The 18539-nt window shown below is 49.2% G+C and overlaps 1 protein-coding gene, 2 non-coding genes and 1 pseudogene across 4 annotated transcripts in view; 1 reads left to right on the forward strand and 3 right to left on the reverse strand.

Moving 5' to 3' along the window:
* LOC101522509 (histone H2B type 1-C/E/F/G/I) overlaps nt 1-18539 on the reverse strand; it is a 231840-nt gene that overhangs the window by 90288 nt on the left and 123013 nt on the right. The window lies entirely within an intron of this gene.
* Nucleotides 3825-5033, forward strand: LOC101522755 (polymerase delta-interacting protein 2-like; annotated as a pseudogene). Its single transcript, XR_009245987.1, has one exon. The product of XR_009245987.1 is annotated as a polymerase delta-interacting protein 2-like (transcript).
* Nucleotides 5717-5788, reverse strand: TRNAM-CAU (transfer RNA methionine (anticodon CAU)). The gene has a single exon. It is a non-coding gene; the product is annotated as a tRNA-Met (tRNA).
* On the reverse strand, nt 9924-9996 carry TRNAK-UUU (transfer RNA lysine (anticodon UUU)). Its single transcript has one exon. It is a non-coding gene; the product is annotated as a tRNA-Lys (tRNA).

Below are 18539 nucleotides of genomic sequence, written 5' to 3' on the forward strand. Positions count from 1 at the left end.
ACTGTATTTTTTGTGTCTTTTTTTTTAAAAGATTTATTTTTATTACAAAGTCAGATATACAGAAAGGAGGAGAGCCAGAGAGAAAGATCTTCCGTCCGATGATTCACTCCCCAAGTGAGCCGCAATGGGCCGGTGTGCACCGATCCAAAGCCGGGAACCTGGAACCCCTTCCAGGTCTACCACGCGGGTGCAGGGTCCCAAATCCCTGGGCCATCCTCGACTGCTTTCCCAGGCCACAAGCAGGGAGCTGGATGGGAAGTGGAGCCGCCGGGACTAGGACCGGCGCCCCTATGGGATCCCGGGGCTTTCAAGGTGAGGACTTTAGCCACCAGGCCACGCCGCCAGGCCACGCCGCCGGGCCCCTCACACCTACTGTAAATAAATGACTCAATAATTTTAAAAGCTTGCTACAAAGAAAATGTAAAGTCCATTGCTTCAAAAGTGAACTCATCCGGGCCTGGCGGCGTTGCCTAGTGGCTAAAGTCCTCACCTTGAACGCACTGGGATCCCATGTGGGCACCGGTTCTAGTCCTGGCAGCTCCACTTCCCATCCAGCTCCCTGCTTGTGGCCTGGGAAAGCAGTCGAGGACGGCCCAAAGCCTTGGGACCCTGCACCCACATGGGAGACCCGGAAGAGGTTCCTGGTTTCTGGCTTCAGATCGACGCAGCACCAGCCGTTGTGGTCACTTGGGGAGTGAAACATCGGACAGAGGATCTTCCTCTCTATCTCTCCTCCTCTCTGTATATCTGACTTTGTAATAAAAAGTAAATAAATGTTAAAAAAAAAAAGTGAACTCATCCAAGGATCTACAAAGTGAAAATACCAATTTTGCAAAAATTCCATCAAGGATTAGGAGGGGAAAGGAGCATTTTACAAAATCACTGTATGAGACTTGGGACTCAGACCTGCATCCCAGCAGCTGTAGGCGCTGTCCGGTTCACCTCTCAGCAGAACCCACCAGGACCTTGTGTTCATTGCTGGTGAAGAGCTCCCTGGCTCCTCTGTTGCTGCTGAGAGGGTCCTGACATGCTTGCCCACAGCACCCATGTGTGACGCCATGTGTGCTCCATGGAGCGAGACTGTGACCACTTGGAGACAAGGGCTGGCTGATGATGAATCCTTCTCTCTTCCCCTAAGCAGCCTCTGCTGAGACTGCATCCTTTAGGAAATCAACAACATATTATTATCTGGTTCAAATAATCCATCAACATTACTTGTGGAGCCTGAGGTAATTAGGAAAGCATGTTACACTTCAACCTAGTTTTTAACCTAAAAGCAAGCCTCAAGAAACAAGACATGACCAACCGAGCATAAGGAAGACCTACATTAATGTGACCTTAAACCATATGCACTGGATGGAAGAGTCATTGTTATAAACTTTGCAGTTTGCCTTCATGGGAATTATAAAGTCAGTGCAATTACAATTAAAACGGGGGCGAAGCAGTGCCAGCATCCCATATGGGTGCTGGTTCTATTCTCGCTGTTCCACTTCCCATCCAGTTTTGTGCATATAGAATGGGAAAGAAGAGGAAGATGGCCCAATGCTTTGGGATCCTGCATCCACATGGGAGACCAAGAAGAAACTTCAAGCTCCTGGTTTCACAGTGGCCCAGCTCTGACCATTATGGCTATTTGCCAGCAGATGGAAGATCTGTGTGTGTGTGTGTGTGTGTGTTCTTCTCCCCATAAACCTGCCTTTCAAATAAAAAAAATGAATCTTTAAAAAATATACTTAAAATGCAACATTGTGGTGAAAATTGACGAGCTCTCTCTAAACATGATGCAGGAAGGCAGGTGTGTGTTGCCAGATACCAAGGTCACTGAACGCCAAGGAGGTAAGCCGTTGCCTACACAGGCCCGTGTGCTTCCACAGAGTGTCCAGACATGGAACTGAATATTTGCAGATGCAATGTGTGAAGAAGCTAGAGGGAAAAAATTTAATTAAGAGGACAAGCCACTATCCTGGTGGTTAAGTGAAGATAGTTGTATCCCACACTGGGAGCTTGGGTTCCATTCCAGACTCTGGCTTCTGTTATGGAGATTCGCAGCCCAAGTCCAGAAGGTCCTGTCAGCTTGGTGTCTGATGAGGGTGGCCCAGTGTGTGGAGGGAGAAACACCTGAGGGGCACAGAGCTTCTAGAACCACCCTTGTCATGAGAACGCACATCTGAGGTCAAGCCCTGATGAGCTCCCCCTAGATCAGGCCTCTGCCCTTCTGTTGATCCATCTACGTGTGTTTGGGGAGTCCAATCAATGCTCAGACCAGAGCAGGAGGAGCTGAGGTTTGGTGTTATGAGTCAGGCAACTCACACGCCTTAGGGAAGAAGGGGAAAGGTGTTGGAGGGATGAGTGGCACAACGATTGAGAAGTGCATAACAAACTGCAAGGGAGCCCAATGCAAAGGCCTAGTGGCTAAAATCTCATCTTGCATGTGTCAGTATCCCATATGGGTGCTGGTTCATGACCTGGCTGCTCCATTTCCCATCCAGCTCTCTGACTGTGGCCTGGGAAAGCAGAAAAGGATGGCCCAAAGCCTTGGGATCCTGCACCCACATGGGAGACCCAGAAGAAGCTCCTGGCTCCAGGCTCACCTCTGGCCATTGCGACTACTTGTGGAGTGAACCAGCGAAACAAGTTTTTCTCTGTTTCTCCTTGTTTGTCTCTGTAAATCTGCCTTTCCAATAAAATGAATAAATTATTAATGAAACTGCAAGGGTTTAAAAAGTCATCCAAATACAATTATTTTTAAATTTCATTTTATATTGCTTTTTCAAAAATATTTATTTATTTGATAGGCAGATTTTACAGAAACAGGAGAAAGAGAAATCTTTCATCTGCTGGTTTATTCCCAAATGACTACAATGGCCAGAGCTGAGCCAGTCTGAAGCCAGGAGCCTAGAACTTCTTCTGGGTCTCCTACATGAGTGCAGGGGTCCAATGACTTGAGTCATCCTCCACTGCTTTCCTGGGGGGATAATAACAGCTGGATTGGAAGTGGACCAGCCAGAAGCACAGCCAACACCACAGGCAAAGGCTAAATCACAGTGCTCTAAATCACAGACTCTACAGATGGAAGATCTTCCTCTCTGGCTCTCTTCTTCTCTGTTTATCTGACTTTCTAATAAAAATTAAAAATAAATCTTTAAAAAAAGAAGCAGGCTTGCCCTGGGATGGGCCATTGGGCCACCTAGAACCTAGACTCGGTGTGCTCCTCAGGAGCCGCTGGTGGCCACACCCACCCTGCTAAGGGGTCATTTTGCCATCACCCTGGGCCCTTGGGTTGCCCAGCGGTGTGCTCCAGGAATTTTTGCTTCAGGATTTGCAGGGAGATTGGGGGAATCACACAGGTGATGGATTCATGCCCAGATGAGGAATTACGGTTGAGGAACATCCCTGGAAAAATCCACCGTAAATGTGGGTGAGGAATGACTCCAGAAGGACCCCAAAAGACAAACCCACTGTACTTGCAGGTGAGCAAGAGGACTAACACATGGTGGTTTGAAGGGGAGAGACCTGAAGACCTGTATGGGTCAGACCAATACACCAGCCAACATGGGATTTCTGAGCTGGGCTTGTTAGCGTGGAGCACTGTTGACCACCACATGCCAGCCAACATGAAAGCTAGGGCTGGGGCCTGTCTAGCTATATCCCAGCACCTGACAGTGAGTGTCAGAACAGTGGACGGGTCACATTATGCTGGGCCATGACACCAACCAGCATGCAAGAGAACCAGGTCTGGGCATAGATTCTATAGTGGATAAATAGGCCTAACTCTATGGAAATGCAAATTCTGCTGCTTAGCTTAAGTGTTAGGATGGAGCAGCCACCGGGCTGGCGGGCGTCCAGGCGGGACATGGCGGGTTGTGCAGCCCGGCGGGCCCTGGCTGTGGGCAGTCGCTGCTGGTCCCGGTCGTTGACCGGAGCCCGCGGGCCGAGGCCGTTCTGTGCGGCGCGGGGAGCAGGGGCCTTCCCTCCAGCGGCGACCACGACGGCGCGGAGGCATCTCTCATCCCGAAACCGACCAGAGGGCAAAGTGCTGGAAACGGCCGGTGTGTTTGAGGTGCCGAAACAGAATGGAAAATATGAAACTGGTCAGCTTTTCCTTCACAGTGTTTTTGGCTACCGAGGCGTCGTCCTGTTTCCCTGGCAGGCCCGACTCTATGACCGCGATGTGGCTTCTGCAGCTCCAGAAAAGCAGAGAACCCTGCTGGCCACGGCTCTAAGGAGGTGAAAGGCACCCGGACTTACTACCAGGTGCTGATTGACGCCCGTGACTGTCCACATGTACCCCAGAGATCTCAGACAGAAGCTGTGACCTTCTTGGCCAACCATGATGACAGCCGAGCTCTCTCTGCCATCCCTGGCCTGGACTATGTCAGTCATGAGTACCTCCTCCCTACATCTCCACCAACCATGTTCCCATCCAACACGAGCTCTTTGAAAGGTTTCTCCTGTATGACCACACTAAAGCGCCCCCCTTTGTGGCTCGGGAGACACTGCGGGCCAGGCAAGAGAAGAATTACCCCTGGCTGGAGCTTTCTGGCGTCAACCAGGAAACAACGGAGAATATCCGTGTCACGGTCATCCCCTTCTGCATGGGCGTGAGGGAAGCTCAGAATTGCCACGTTTACTGGTGACGCTATTGCATCCGCCTGGAAAACTTCGACAGTGATGTGGTGCAGCTCCGGGAGCGGCACTGGAGGATATTAAGCCTCTCTAGCACCCTGGAAACAGTGAGAGGCCGAGGCGAGGTGGGCAGGGAAACAGTGCTATCCAAGGAGCAGCCGGCATTCCAGCATAGCAGCCACGTCTCCCTGCAAGCTTCCAGTGGGCACATGTGGGGCACGTTCCGCTTTGGGAGACCTGAGGGTTCCCACTTTGATGTCCGGATCCCACCCTTCTCCCTGGGAAGCAATAAAGATGAGAAGACACCACCCTCAGGCCTTCACTGGTAGGCCAGCTGAGGCCGAGAGCTTGGCCCAGCTCACCAGAGGAACATATCACATCCCGCACTTGCTGCAGACTCTTCTCTCCGGGTTATTTCAAAAATTTTCAAAAATGTGGTTACATGTTTGTGACCATGGATTTCTGTAACTTTCTAAATTCATTGATATCTCTGTGTGCCTATGGAGAGGTGTGCATTTTTTTTCCTGCCCCATTGATTTCTGCCTGTATTTTCCATCCTAAATTATTTCATGCCTTTCAAAGTCAATTGTCTATGTGAGCACAAATTTACTTTTAGCCACCTTATTTTCTTCCTTGATTTTTAATGTGTTACAATGTTGTCCTGGTTACTGCAGCTTTATAAATGATTCTCAAAATCTTGTTTAAAAAAAAGGAAAGAAGAAAGAGAGAGAGAGACAGAGGGAAGGAGGGAGGGAGGGAACAAAGGAGGGAGAGAGAGAAAAGAAAAGAAAAGAAGAAAAGAAAAGAAAAGAAAAAAAGAAAAGAAGGAAGGGAGAAAGGAAAGAAGGAGATGTCCGGGAGAATAAGTGGAATTTGTTGCTTCATCCTTCAAAACTCCTTAATGCAGTATTCTCTAGTTGTTGCTTTGTAGCAACAGGAATGCTGAAGAAAGGGATTCCACATCAGAAAGCCTGAAGAGGAGACACCAGGAGGATGCAGATAGGGGAAAGAATTACTAGGGGAGAACTACAGGATTTCAGAAACAGGTGGCTAGAATTATTTCCACAGCTCCACGAACCGGTAAAACTCGTAGCAGAGGATGGTTTCGATCCATCGACCTCTGGGTTATGGGCCCAGCACGCTTCCGCTGCGCCACTCTGCTGTTCTACTAGGGAATTGTTCCCATGGAAATTGCCATCGACTTGCAACGCTCAGAACTCTTTCAGTCCCAATGTCTTCCCCACTCATCTCTCCAGAGATCTACCACCCGGGGACGAGGGCCACCAGGGGGTCGAGTTCGCCCACTGGCGGGAGAGAGCGAACCCGCGAGCACATTCTGGACCTGCAGGAAATTACTGTTTTGCTTTTCCAGCTTCTGCCAGAAAGTCTTACGGACACTCCATAAGAGGAAAGGTTTTGGTCAATGAGAGGTATTTGTTTTTGCTGGCAAGGGCACAATATTTTCAAAGCAGAGACGTGACAAACCCAAGCGCTCTCACGGAATGCGGGCACCCCAAGCAAGGGTTGACCCGCCCTCACCAATGATGCTGTGCTTTCATTGGTGTGTCTGTGTTTATTGCTAAAGTAGGAGAGGAAAACGCAGTGTGTGAGTTCTTAAATGGGGTAGACCTCTGTAACAGACCGATTGCAAAGAAACAGCTGTTAGAACGCAGATCCTGCTGGGCAGGGCTTCATCACAGGACCTTCAAGGAAGTGTTGGGCAGGGGTGCATCACATTAGGCTGGGCCATGACACTAGCCAGCACGTGAAAGAACTGCGTCTGGAAGCAGATCCTGTGGGGGTCATAGTCTCACCCCTGTGGGACTGTCATACCAGTTGGTTTGCTTGAGGGCTGGTGCGGTGTCAGGCTGAACTAGGCATGACCGTGGAACTCACCAACACTTATGATATATCAGGGTTGAGAACAGGCCGGGCTGGTCCAAGCTGTAGCACACATAGGCACACCCAAGAATTGGGTGTGGGGCTGGGAGGGCCGCAGCATCCACAGCACACAGAAAGGCTATGAAAGAGTCTAGCCATCTGCTGGCATGCATGAGATCCAGGTCTGGGAGTGGGCCTGGGGAGGAAGTTAAGGAACTTCCTGTCACAATTGATTGAATAGACAAGAAGATATTTAACAGAGAAATAATTTTATTAATCTACCCTGTGTCCGTCATCCACACTTTCAGGATGATGCACTTTGTTTAAGAAAACACAGATTTTTATACCCCAAAGGAACCCAGATGTTCTACAAAACTTTCATTTTTTCCTTACCTTATGTGAAGCTACAAGTTCTTAAAATAGTTTTTCTTATGTTAACTAAAACTGAAAAAAAAACAATAAGGGAGAAGACAATAACACAGAGTCTTGGCATGCTTTGGTCCATTATTTACAAATCAAGGAAAGCAAGAAGAAAAGATAGTATTAAGGTCAGGGATGCTCTCTTTTGTTATTTTTAACCAAAGGTAGGCAAAAGAAGAGATAGCACCAGGGTATTCTGTCTGCTGTTTGGAGTTCCAAGGTTAGTCACAAACCTAGGTGTTCCTGGTTTGCGAATAGCTCCCTTGTCCACTGATGGTCTCAGCTCCTTCCACTTCCCTTGTGGGCATAGTTCCTGCTTGGGAGCATGTGAGTCAGGGCCGGGTGTTGGTCAGGCCGGAAAAGGCTGCTTCACTTATCAACAGGTGCGTGCATTGGCTCTGTAGAGAGGAGACTGGTCAGGACCAGGCCAACCATAGTACACTAGCATGTGAAGGAGCCAGGAGAGGGTGTGGGCCATGCCAAGCTGGACTATGCTATCACAACTACATGAAGACCATGGATGGGGCAGATTGGGCATAGCTAGTTTGCAGCACACTCCAGCGAGAGTTGGGACTGGAGGTACGCCAGACCAGGCCAGGCTGCAGCATCTGAAGGCAAGGTTCAAGCTGGGTGATGGGCTATGCTGGGGTGGGTCAGAGCTACCACTGGCACGCACAAGATTTGTGGCTGGGAACGAGCTTGGTTGGAGATGAACCTGCTGGGTTGTGTATCCCACTAGTGAGCATGACAGCTGGCATGTGGGCAGTGAACTGAACTGGACATAGCTGCACCATCACTTGGCATGGGTGTGGACTGGGTCTGGGATATGCCAGGCTGGGCTATGCTCCAGCACCCGCTGGTGCTCACAAGAGCCAGGGTAGGTATAGGACAGGCTGAGCTAGGTCTCTGCACCTGCTGAACCACAGAGAGCAGGTGTAGCTAGGCTGTACTACCAAACAGTAAGAGCTGGAATGGGTGTGGGCCAGTGGGCAAGGCTGTTATACCTGCCAAGACAGGAGGTGGGCCAAGCCAGACTGGGCCAAGGACGCAGTCCCTGCAGATAAGCACAAGAACCAAGGCAGGGAGCAGCCAAGACCAAGTCAAGTTACAGTGCCAGACGGCATATGCGTGGGTCAGGTCTGAGGGCAGACCAGGCTGGGTCTGATTACAGCACTTACTGGCAGATGTGAGAACCATGATAGGGTGCAGAACTGGCTGGGTTGGGCTGGAATGCCAGCCAGTTCATATTAGGACTGGGGCTGGCTGGGCTAGGCTGTAGCACTGGGACTGGGGGCAGGCCAGGCCAAACCAGGCTATCAGCACCTGCTGGCAATGAGGCAAGTCATGCCAGTCTGGGCCACAGCTCCTGGACAGGGGTACAACACTCATTGGCCTGCATGCAAGCTGGGCTGAAAGGATAGCAAGGCTGGGCTTAGCAACCATATCCACTGGTACAGGCATGAACCAGACTAAGTGTGGGCTGGTTGGGCTTTGCCATAGCATCAGTCGGCAAGTGCTGAAACTGGGGGCAAGTCCATAGAACCACCTGGAAAGTGCAAGATCTGGGGTTGGGGGTGTGTCTAGTAGGGAAACTGTGGGCACCCAACTGATGGACTGCAACTCCCACTTCGAACATGAAAACCAGGACTGGGGGTGGGCCTGACTAGGCTGGTGGTTGCATTCCCAGGTCACAAGCAGGAGCTGGGTTGGAAGTAGAGCTGCCGGGATTAGAACCGGCGCCCATATGGGATCCCGGGGCGTTCAAGGCCAGGACTTTAGCTGCTAGGTCACTGTGCCAGGTCCATCTGGGCCAGTGTTCTGTACATACTGGCATGCACAGGAACCAGGACTATGGCCTGGCCTGGTGGGGGTTATTAGGGGTCACTCCAAATAGAATGCAGCTCCCACTGCTGTATGTGAAGGATGAGTGTATGGTGGGCAGGTTTACTGGGCCACAACATTCATTGGTCTCTTGACAGAGAAAAGGAATAGCGCCCACCAAAACCAAAGGCAAATGTGAAGAACATCCCAGTAAAATAACAACAGAAGACTAACTCAATGAATAACCCATTGCTAAAATGATAGGACCAAATTACCACCCATTCATATTAACCCTGAATGTAAACGGATTGAACTTATCAATCAAATGTCATGGATTAGTAGACTAGATCAAAAAAACAAGACCCATCTATTTCTTGCCTAGAGGAGACACATTTCACCAACAAAGATCAGAGAACTATATCTCATGGATTTTTTTGTTCTTGTTAGTTTTATCTCTTCAAAACACTTTCTTTTGATTAAATTCTTCAATGGCTCATAGATCATAGAACAGCATCATTCAAGAATGTTCTCGGTTTTCATTTCTTCAGTGACACATTAGTCATTCAGTAGCATGTTATTTAACTTCATGGTGTTGTTGATTTCTTTTTTTCTTCCTGTTGTTGATTTTGTTTTGTGGCTTTTCATTTAAGGGGATGTACAGTAACTGTGTAATGGAGACTATCATATCCAGATGTGAAGATACAATGCAATATGTTTCTTCCAAAGATGGTCTCCCAATGAAATTGTTTACTATATTTTGACAATAGGATGCTGGACTCTCTGCCATTGTCCATTCCCGCAATGATGGCCATATGACTGTGTATGAAGAACTATACTGTAGTAATGATATAGGGGAACTCAGTGAGGGGGGAGGGAATTGGGGAGGGCATAAGTTCCCAGGGCCTATGGAACTGTATCATAAAATGATAATAATGAAAAGAAGTAACATTTAAAAAAATAAAATGAATTCATAATTTTTAAAAGTACATGCCAAATAATAAACACTTGAAACAAAGAAAAAGAAAAAAATTAAAAAGAAAGCTACTGAAATCATTTCTACTGGCCAAGGCTAAAGGGGCTTAAGAACCTCACTCTTGTTAGGGAAACGTTTTTTGTCCATGGTTGAGGTTCAATTTCCTTCTTCAGGAGAGAGTGTTTATACAGAAAAGACTCAGCGCCTGAGCAGGGACTTGAACCCTGAACCCTCAGATTAAAAGTCTGATGCTCTACCAATTGAGCTACCCAGGCCCTAGGGAGAGTTGATATCCATGTCTAAGGATGGGGCTCATAAAGAGCGTGGTTCATGTCGTGGATGAAGATTTGCACTAGAAGAGAATTGAACAGAGAGGTAAACTCACTATAGAACTGGGTCACCCAGGACTGGCTCATGTTTTCTGCAGGTCCGTACAGGACCAACGTCAAGGGGATCAAAAAACTATCCTCAGGAAAACAGCCAATGACTCTCAGGAAATACTTAGAGAACATTTAGTTAAATCTGTCAGCATTGTCCTAGCTACTGACACCAAGAAAAAAAAAAGAAACAAAACGGAAGAAAATAACAAAAGAAGGGAGAACTAGTGGTTGGAAGATCTCTCTCCCGTCTGCCTGTCTGTCTTCTTTCTCTGTAAATCTGCCTTTGAAATAAAAATAAGTAATTTGGTGGGGAGGGCAGAAAGAATACAGATTAAGAAGTTTTATGTTGAGATGTGACCTGGTTTTTTTGAAGGATGCTGAAAGAGCTTTGAATACGACAGGCAGAAGATACAAGTGTGAAACTGACTGCAGGGATGCGATTCTGAGGAAACCAGAGGATGTGTGCTTAACAGTATTCAAGGTGGTCTATGGCCACACCACCCTCAAAACGCCTGACCTCATCTGATCTCCCCAGTATGGAAGGCGAAGTGAGTCTGGGAGGAGAGGAATAGATACTTCAATCCCAAATTGGTGAGTAGCCAGCTCTATGGAATTGGCTAAAGTGCCATATTTGGGTGCCTTTACACCCCACTGACAGAATACTGATGAAAGCTGACTTACAATTTTTCATCACACATGGGAAATCCAGAGGTACTCCATGGTTTGCTGATTCCATGACCAGTGTGGACATTTCTGGAATGGCTTCTGTAGTGTTCCCCTACCTTTCTAATTCCTGGCCAGATTATCCAAGACTAGATCCATATGAGTTCCAGTTCTAATCCCGGTGGCCCTGCTTCCCATCCAGCTCCCTGCTTGTGGCCTGGGAAAGCAGTCGAGGATGACCCAAAGCCTTGGGACCCCACATCCAAGTGGGAGACCGGGAAGCAAAAGCTCTTGGCTCCTGGCTTCGGGTTAGCACAGTTCCAGCCATTGTGGTCATTTGGGGTGTGAATCATGGGATGGAGGATCTTCCTTTTTGTCTCTCTTCCTCTCTGTATATCTGACATTACCATTAAAAAATTAAAAATAGTGACGCCAGTGGTGTTGCAGGAAAGAGTTTAGCTCACTCTGCCACAACAGCGGCCTATAAGTTTAATTAATCATACAATTATAGCTACAAAATATTTGCTGAAATAAATTAAAGAACACCTATTCAAATGGAAAGACATCTAGGGTTTACAGACTGGAACAATTAGTATTGTTAAAATAGCAACACTCCACAAGACTTAAAGATTCATTGCAATCTTTATTAAAATATTATTTCCCTTTTTTTGGCAGAAATTGAAAAGCTGATCCCTACCACTGCCTGCAGTGGCACGAGCAGGGTTGTGGAGGGGTGAGGGTGGCTATGTGCAGTTGAGAAAGTTAGAAAAGAGGGACACACAAGAAGCAGACTACAAAAGCAGGTGGACAGAGAGCAGCCCCGTTCTCTGAGGAAGAAGCTCGATCTAGAAGGCTGGCTGCCTCAATCTTTTATTGAACTGCTTGAGGAGTCAGAATCTAGGGGTTCTTGTGGCACAACTCTTGACAGCTGTGTCCGGTCCCGATGTTCACCAGCCAATGCTTGATGATCAGGAAGCAACAGTGCGACTCAAATACACACATCATCACATGTAGGACTGGCTCAAGGCTTTGGGCCATTGTCCAGCTGCGGACCTCTGCCTGTAAGCCTCAACCTTGGGCCTTTGCCCACTCGCAGACCGTTACCCACCTTGGTCACCAGCAGTCTGTGAACTCAAGATATCATTCTGTCTGTTCTGCTCTTCCTTGTCAAGTCACAGCTTTGTTTGTTTATTTTTGTTTTTCACAAACTGCCTGTGGCAATCCCTAAGATCTTACGGATTTGCAAGGGATGCCAAATACTGAAAATGATCTTAAAATTAAAAAGCAAGAAAACTTCACAGTTCCTGATTTGAAAGCTAACTACAGAGCTACTGTCATCAAAGATTCTGTGGTATGGATATAAGGATAAATAAGTCAATGGGAACAGAGCTCTATCAGCTATTTAGTCTAGAAATAAATCTCCATATCCATGACCGATTGATTTAAAATTATCTTACTAATTTTATTTGAAAGGCAGACAAATTTTTTATCTGTTGGTTCAATTCTCAAATGCCCATGACTAGGTCTGAGTTATGCCAAAGCTGGCAGTCTGGAACTCAATCCAGATCTCCCATGTAGGTGGCAGAGACCAGCACATGAGCCACACTGCCCACGGTGTGCACTAGCAGGAAGCTGGAACAAGCAGCAGGACCAAGGACTGAGCCAAGCAGTCCGTGTGGCCATCTGAATATTTCTTAACTGCTGCACCAAACAACTGCTCCTGGTCAACAGATCTTGACACGGGATCTAAGACTGTTCAGTGGGAACAAAATCATTTTTACAACAAGCGACTCTAGGAAAGCCAGATATCCACATACAAAAGACTGAATTTAGATCCTTTTAAAAAAAAAGATTTATTTATTTAATTTTTTATCGGAAAGGCAGATTTATAGAGAGGAGCAGAGACAGAGAGAAAAATCTTTCATTCATTGGTTTACTCCTCAAGTGGCTGCAATGGCCAGACCTGAGCCGATTTGAAGCCAGGAGCTTCTTTTGGGTCTCCCATGTGGGTGCAGCGTCCCAAGGCTTTGGACTGTCCTCAGCTGCTTTCCCAGGCCACAAGCAGGGAGCTGGAAGGGAACTGCAGCAGCTGTGACACAAACTGGCGCCCCTAGGAGATGCTGGCATGTGCAAGGAGAAGCTTAAGCCACTGAGCCATCGTGCTGGACCCAAATTCAGACTTTTTGCACAGCATATTAAGAAATTAACTCAAGGGTGCTGATATAGTGTTATGGAGGAGAAAGCTGCCGCCTGTGTGATGCCACCACCCCGTCTCCCTGTTAACACACCTGGAAAGGCAGTGGAGGACAGTCCACGAGCTGGGGCCCTGCACCCACGTGGCAGACCCAGCTGTTTCTGGCTCCTGTCTGTCGCCACTAGGTGAGTGAACCCAATGGATGGAAGACCTTTCTCTGTTTCTCTTCTTTCTGTAACTGACTTTAAGACTTCTCTATTTTTATTGGAAAGTCAGATTTACAGAGAGGAGGAGATACAGATCTTCCGTACATTGATTCACTCCCCAAGTGGCCACAACAGCCAGAGTTGAGTTCATTCAAAACCAGGAGCTAGGAACTTCTTCCAGGTCTCCCACGCGAGTGCAGGATCCCAAGGCCTTGGGCCATCCTCAACTACTTTCCCAGGCCATAAGCAGGGAGCTGGAAGGGAAGTGGAGCAGCCAGGATATGAACCCATATGTGATCTTGGTGCATGCAAGGCAAGCACTTTAGCAACTAGGCTACTGTGCCAGGCCTTGTAACTCACTTTCAAATAAATATATTGCAATGAACATAATAAAATAGATCAAAGACCCAAATGTAAGATATATAGCTATAAAACTTTTAAAATGAAACAAATTCATAAATCTTTATGGCTTTGTATTAGACAACATATCTTAATATGGAACCAAAAGCATTATGGCACAGTGTGTTAAGCAGCCACTTTCTGTGCTAACATCCCTCCAAGTCCCAGTCCAAGTCCCAGTCACCCAGCTGCTTGGCAATGCGGGAAAGCAGTGGAGGCTAAGTGACTCATGCCACCCACTGGGAGAATCCTGGCTGCAGCTCAGCTCAGCCTCGGCTATGTAGCAAACCACGGGGTGGGAGACCTCCCTCTCTCTGTTCAGCAATGCCTTTCAAATAAATCAATTCCAGACCAGAGAGGCTGGAGGTTTCTGGGTCTCAAACTCCTACTTGACTGAATGACAACCAACTTTAACCACGCAATGGAAAACACAACCCAACATGCACCCTTGAGCGCACAAGCGGACCCTTCCTTACTTAGTGCATTCCAGCATTTTCTGCTCTGTTCCAGAATCCTGCATTTCCTTGAGGCTGGAGATTTCAAGAAACACTAATTGGCCTATGGCAGAGGACGAACCTTCAGGGACAGACACTCAACACCAGCTCCCAACTTTGCTTACAAATGGTGGCAGACTAACACGAAGGCCATTTCAAGGACAGAAGGTAGCAAACACGCAGCTACTAAATTGGAAGGAAGGAAGGAAGGAAGGAAGGAAGGAAGGAAGGAAGGAAGGGAGGGAGGGAGGGAGGGAGGGAGGGAGAAAGAAAGGAAGGAAGGAAGAGAGGGAGAAAGAGATGAAGAGACAGAAAGAGTAAGCACAGTTGGCACGCTGAAAGTCTCACGCACGGCCCAACAGCGCACACTGTGGCTCAAGTTTCAGGAACTGCCCCGTGGTCCCCGCCCCACTCCAGGGGAAGGGGACCTAGGACGTTCCAGGAGGACGCAGGCGGGCACGCGACATCAAGGCCGATAATGGGGACACGTCCCAGGGAAGGTAGCTCAGAATGAAGGAAAAGCAGCCAGTCACGCAGAATTCCGGCGTCCTCCTGCACCTGTCGCGGCCCGCCGGCGCTTGACGTTGACGCACTCCAAGGCGCGACTCTAAGGAGCGCCGTCGCCATGGCAACAGCCCCTGCCGGACTTGGGGTGTCCAGTTCCATTTAGCATTTGAGGAAGAGAATTGAGGATTCTGACCAAGCATAGCTGGCTATTTTGCTAACACCACTTCAGTGAGGGGGTGGGGAGTAGAGAACTTATGAAAAGAACCCTGAAGTGAATGAGCAATGAGAACCAGTGACACATTCCCTATTAACATTATACCTAGATTAAGGCTTTGGGTGTGGGTGGGGGGGAATACGAAAACTTTGCCACCCTAGTGAGTGACATCGCCGCGTGTTTCCTGCCCCTTTTCTATCGTCTCTGGCCAGGTCCGGGCTGTGCATTCACATGGATCAAGTAACCAGCTTTGTCGGTCACCTGTTACTGTTGACTAAGGAAGGCGTGGTCATATTAGGCTCTATTTCTAAATCCCTTCTGCAGGAAGCAACACTGGTACGTAAGGAAATGCTTAAAGGCAAGCAAGCGTGGCAGAGATTCCTAAAAACGTCCCATTCACAGAGACCGCCTACAAATGGTTTTCCAGTTACCCTGCGGTCATTTTTAAGGTCCAGAGGATGGAGACGATCACAGCGTATCTTTCGAGATGAAAACATGATGTTTGAAAACACGGTCTTGTTTTCTTTGCTGGTTGAGAACACAGGTTGAGGGTTGTTGGGACCCGTCTTTGCCCCACGCTGTGGTGGTCATTTCGTGCGTGTTTCCTGTCATCTGCCCAGGGTCACACCGCGCACCGTGTGTTCCTCACGTCCACTCGCGGAAGCAGCTCTGGACAGCAAACCCTCGCGGACACTCGGCGGCTGGACTTGAGCAGGTGTGCCAGCCGCGCAGCGGGTCCGGACCCCGACAGGTTCCCGAGAAGGCGTGGGCGCTCAGGTCCTTCCGGCTCCCTTCCGCGCAAGCGCGCTCCCCCACGGACGTGTCCAAGGCGCGCAGCCAAGGTCTGCTGTGAGCTGTGGCGGGGCCGGAGGGCCTGCTGGCTCCGGGCGCCCGGAGCTCCCGGGAAGGTGAGCATCCTCGGCCCAGCTGCTCCCGCGGGAGCCAGGGCTACCTCGGTCGGGCGCGGCTGACTCCCGGGGCCTGTGGTGTCTCTGCTGCACCTGGGAACCCGAGGGGCCGAGGGACCGAGCTTTGCCTTGCCGTGAGGTGGTGATGAGAGAGTGGTGGGACTGCTTGTTGGGGCGTATGTGTGAACGTGCTGCTTGGAAACCGCTCCTGTGAACCCGCTAGCCTGAAGACCACCACCTCAGCTCCCGCTGCCAGCCTGGACAACTGGCACTGACAGAACCCTCGGCTTTCTTTCTCAAGAAATCAAGAGAACTATTGTCCTTGCATCGGGAATTGATTACCGGAGGACAGCTACGCTATCAGAAGAAGAGCACGGGCTGGGGCTTGGGGGACATGGGTGACCACTGTTTTAAGGCTGGAAAGCGAGAGGCCGGGGCATGGAGAGGGCTGCAGGGAACGGCTCTTGTTTGCCCTATGGCAGCTCTTCCTGACAGCATTTCTTGGGAGAATGATTGTTTGAGAATGGTATTTTTTGGGGGGGGGAGGAGGGAGAGGGTACCGAGATACAGTGGCCAGAAGAAATAAGGAGAGGCCCTTTTCCACAATGTGAGGGAGGAATGTGGCTAAGGGTGGAACAGGCAGCTCTGGGGAACAGTGGCCTCTGAAATGCACTTGGGGGGCTCTGCCAGAAGCTTCCACTGGCGCCTCCCCCTTTCCATTCCGTGTGAATCCTCCATCCTTCCAGGCTCTGCACAGCGCTCCTGGAGCCTGGTACACGCTCAACAAACGTCTTCTCTTCAAAGACTGGTTGATTGGAGATGAGGGCAGCACTCATGTAACCTTATGTTTTGCCAGATTTTAACTTGTAGCACTGAGAAGACAAGCAGATACCAGCAAAGGCGCTTCACCATGTGACACTGGATTCTTCCAAGGGTGAGTGGCTCGCACGATGCTGGAGCCCTGAGCAGTGACGGCGCCCTTTTACCTGAGCCAGTCCTTTTAAGCCAAACCCCTGTGTAAGGAAGGGACAGAGGCTGGGCCACCTCAAGAATCTGAAGTGGTTTGGATGACTCAGACGGACTTGAAACCTGAACTCAAGGATCTATGGTTATTTTCTGGGAAGAGTTAGGGTTCTTTTGGACACTCGTTTAATCTTTCATTCAAAAGATGTGTTATTTTATTTATGGAAGCTTGGGCAGGGGCCCAAGCACCTGCACTTTCCACTGCCTTTCCCCGTGCGAGGTCAGAAGCAGTGCAACCAGGACTCGAACCGGCACAAGGGGCGGCTTAAGCCATTGCACCACACGAGCTGCTCGATTAGAGTTGTGCTCAGTTGGCCAGACAGGAAAATAACTAGGGCAGCGACTCTGGATGCCTCAAGGTTACACCATTTTCTCAGCTGTGCCTTTGCCCAAAAGCAATGCCAACAAGAGGTGCCAGGTTTAACAGCAAGCTCGCTACGCCCTGGAAGACCCATGTCCCACGTGATTCTCAAAGTCTGTTATCTCAACACAGGGTTTCCCTCTCTTTCAAGAAAAGAATTTTTTGCTCTTATTTATTTGAAAATCTCAGTTACAAAGATGAAGGGAGGAAAGCAGAGACAGAGAGAGATCTTTCATTTACTGGCTCACTGCCCCAGATGACTGCAAGACCACAGCCAGGCCCACTCCCAGACCCAGATCTCACGCATGCAGCGTGTGCTGGGCCCTTGCCCAGCATAATCTGCCCCTCCATCCTTGCCTAGTGTGAGCAGGTGGATGTTGCAGCCCAGCCTGCCCCACACCTTGTTGTAGGATGCACATGAGGGTGTCGCTGCCTGGAACTGCCCAGACTCTTCTTGCTCCCTGTACCTGTGAGTGTTGTCAGGTTCCATGGTTCCACGGTCACACCTAGCTCAGTCCGTCCCCAACCCTTAACTCTTGAGCTAACCAGTGGGACTTGGATTTCTGCAGGCTTGGGTCCACAAATCCCCCAAAGAATCTACCCCTGGACCTGGTTCTCTCGCATGCTGGTGTGTCATGGCCCTGCCTAATGTGACCTGTCCCCCGTTCCGACATTCAGTCAGGTACTAGGATCTGGTCCTGCTAGACAGGCCCCAGTCTTAGCTTTCATGTTGACTGGCATGTGGTGGTCGGCAGTGTTCCATGCTAACAAGCCCAACCCAGATTCCCATGTGGGCTGGTGCACGAGTGTGACCCATACACATCTTCCAGTCTCTCCCCTCCAAAGCACCAGGTCTCAGTCCCCTTGCTTACCTGTAAGTACAGTGGCCCTGTCACTGGGTGTCCCTCAGGATTCATTCCTCACCTACACATACTGTGGCCTCATCCATGGATGTCCTTAAGCAATAACCCCACACCCCCAAGACTCCAGAGCTCGCTGCTGAGCAGCCAGTGGATGAAGCCTGGTGCTCTGGTGGTCCACAAGCCCAGGATTTGCCCGCTGATTGGCAGTGGTGGACGGGGAGCTAGGATCACCAGCAGAAAGCCTGGCCCGACATGGGCTATTGCTGGGCGATTCAGACATCAGCGCCTCTGAGCAGACTTACCTGGACGCCTGCCAGCTAAGTATTGTGACAGCCACATTGGAAAGGCCATTTGCTTGTATTTGGAAGGGAAAAAATAATAAGTGCCATTCTTTAAGGATAGAAGCTTTCTAATACAATCAAGAGATTCTATTCCAGCCATCTTCATACATCATGTAATGTCATTCATAGCAAAAACAAAACAAAAAACCCTAAGTCTTTCCCCTGGTTTAGGTTCACTAATGAGTAGGAAGTTCATCCTAAAAGGTCCAGCAAGGCAGGCATGAAGATTGTCCCTGGCAGACTAAGCTAGGTGTCTGCCCCTACT

Source organism: Ochotona princeps, chromosome 1 (assembly GCF_030435755.1).
Source record: "Ochotona princeps isolate mOchPri1 chromosome 1, mOchPri1.hap1, whole genome shotgun sequence".
Taxonomy (NCBI): domain Eukaryota; kingdom Metazoa; phylum Chordata; class Mammalia; order Lagomorpha; family Ochotonidae; genus Ochotona; species Ochotona princeps.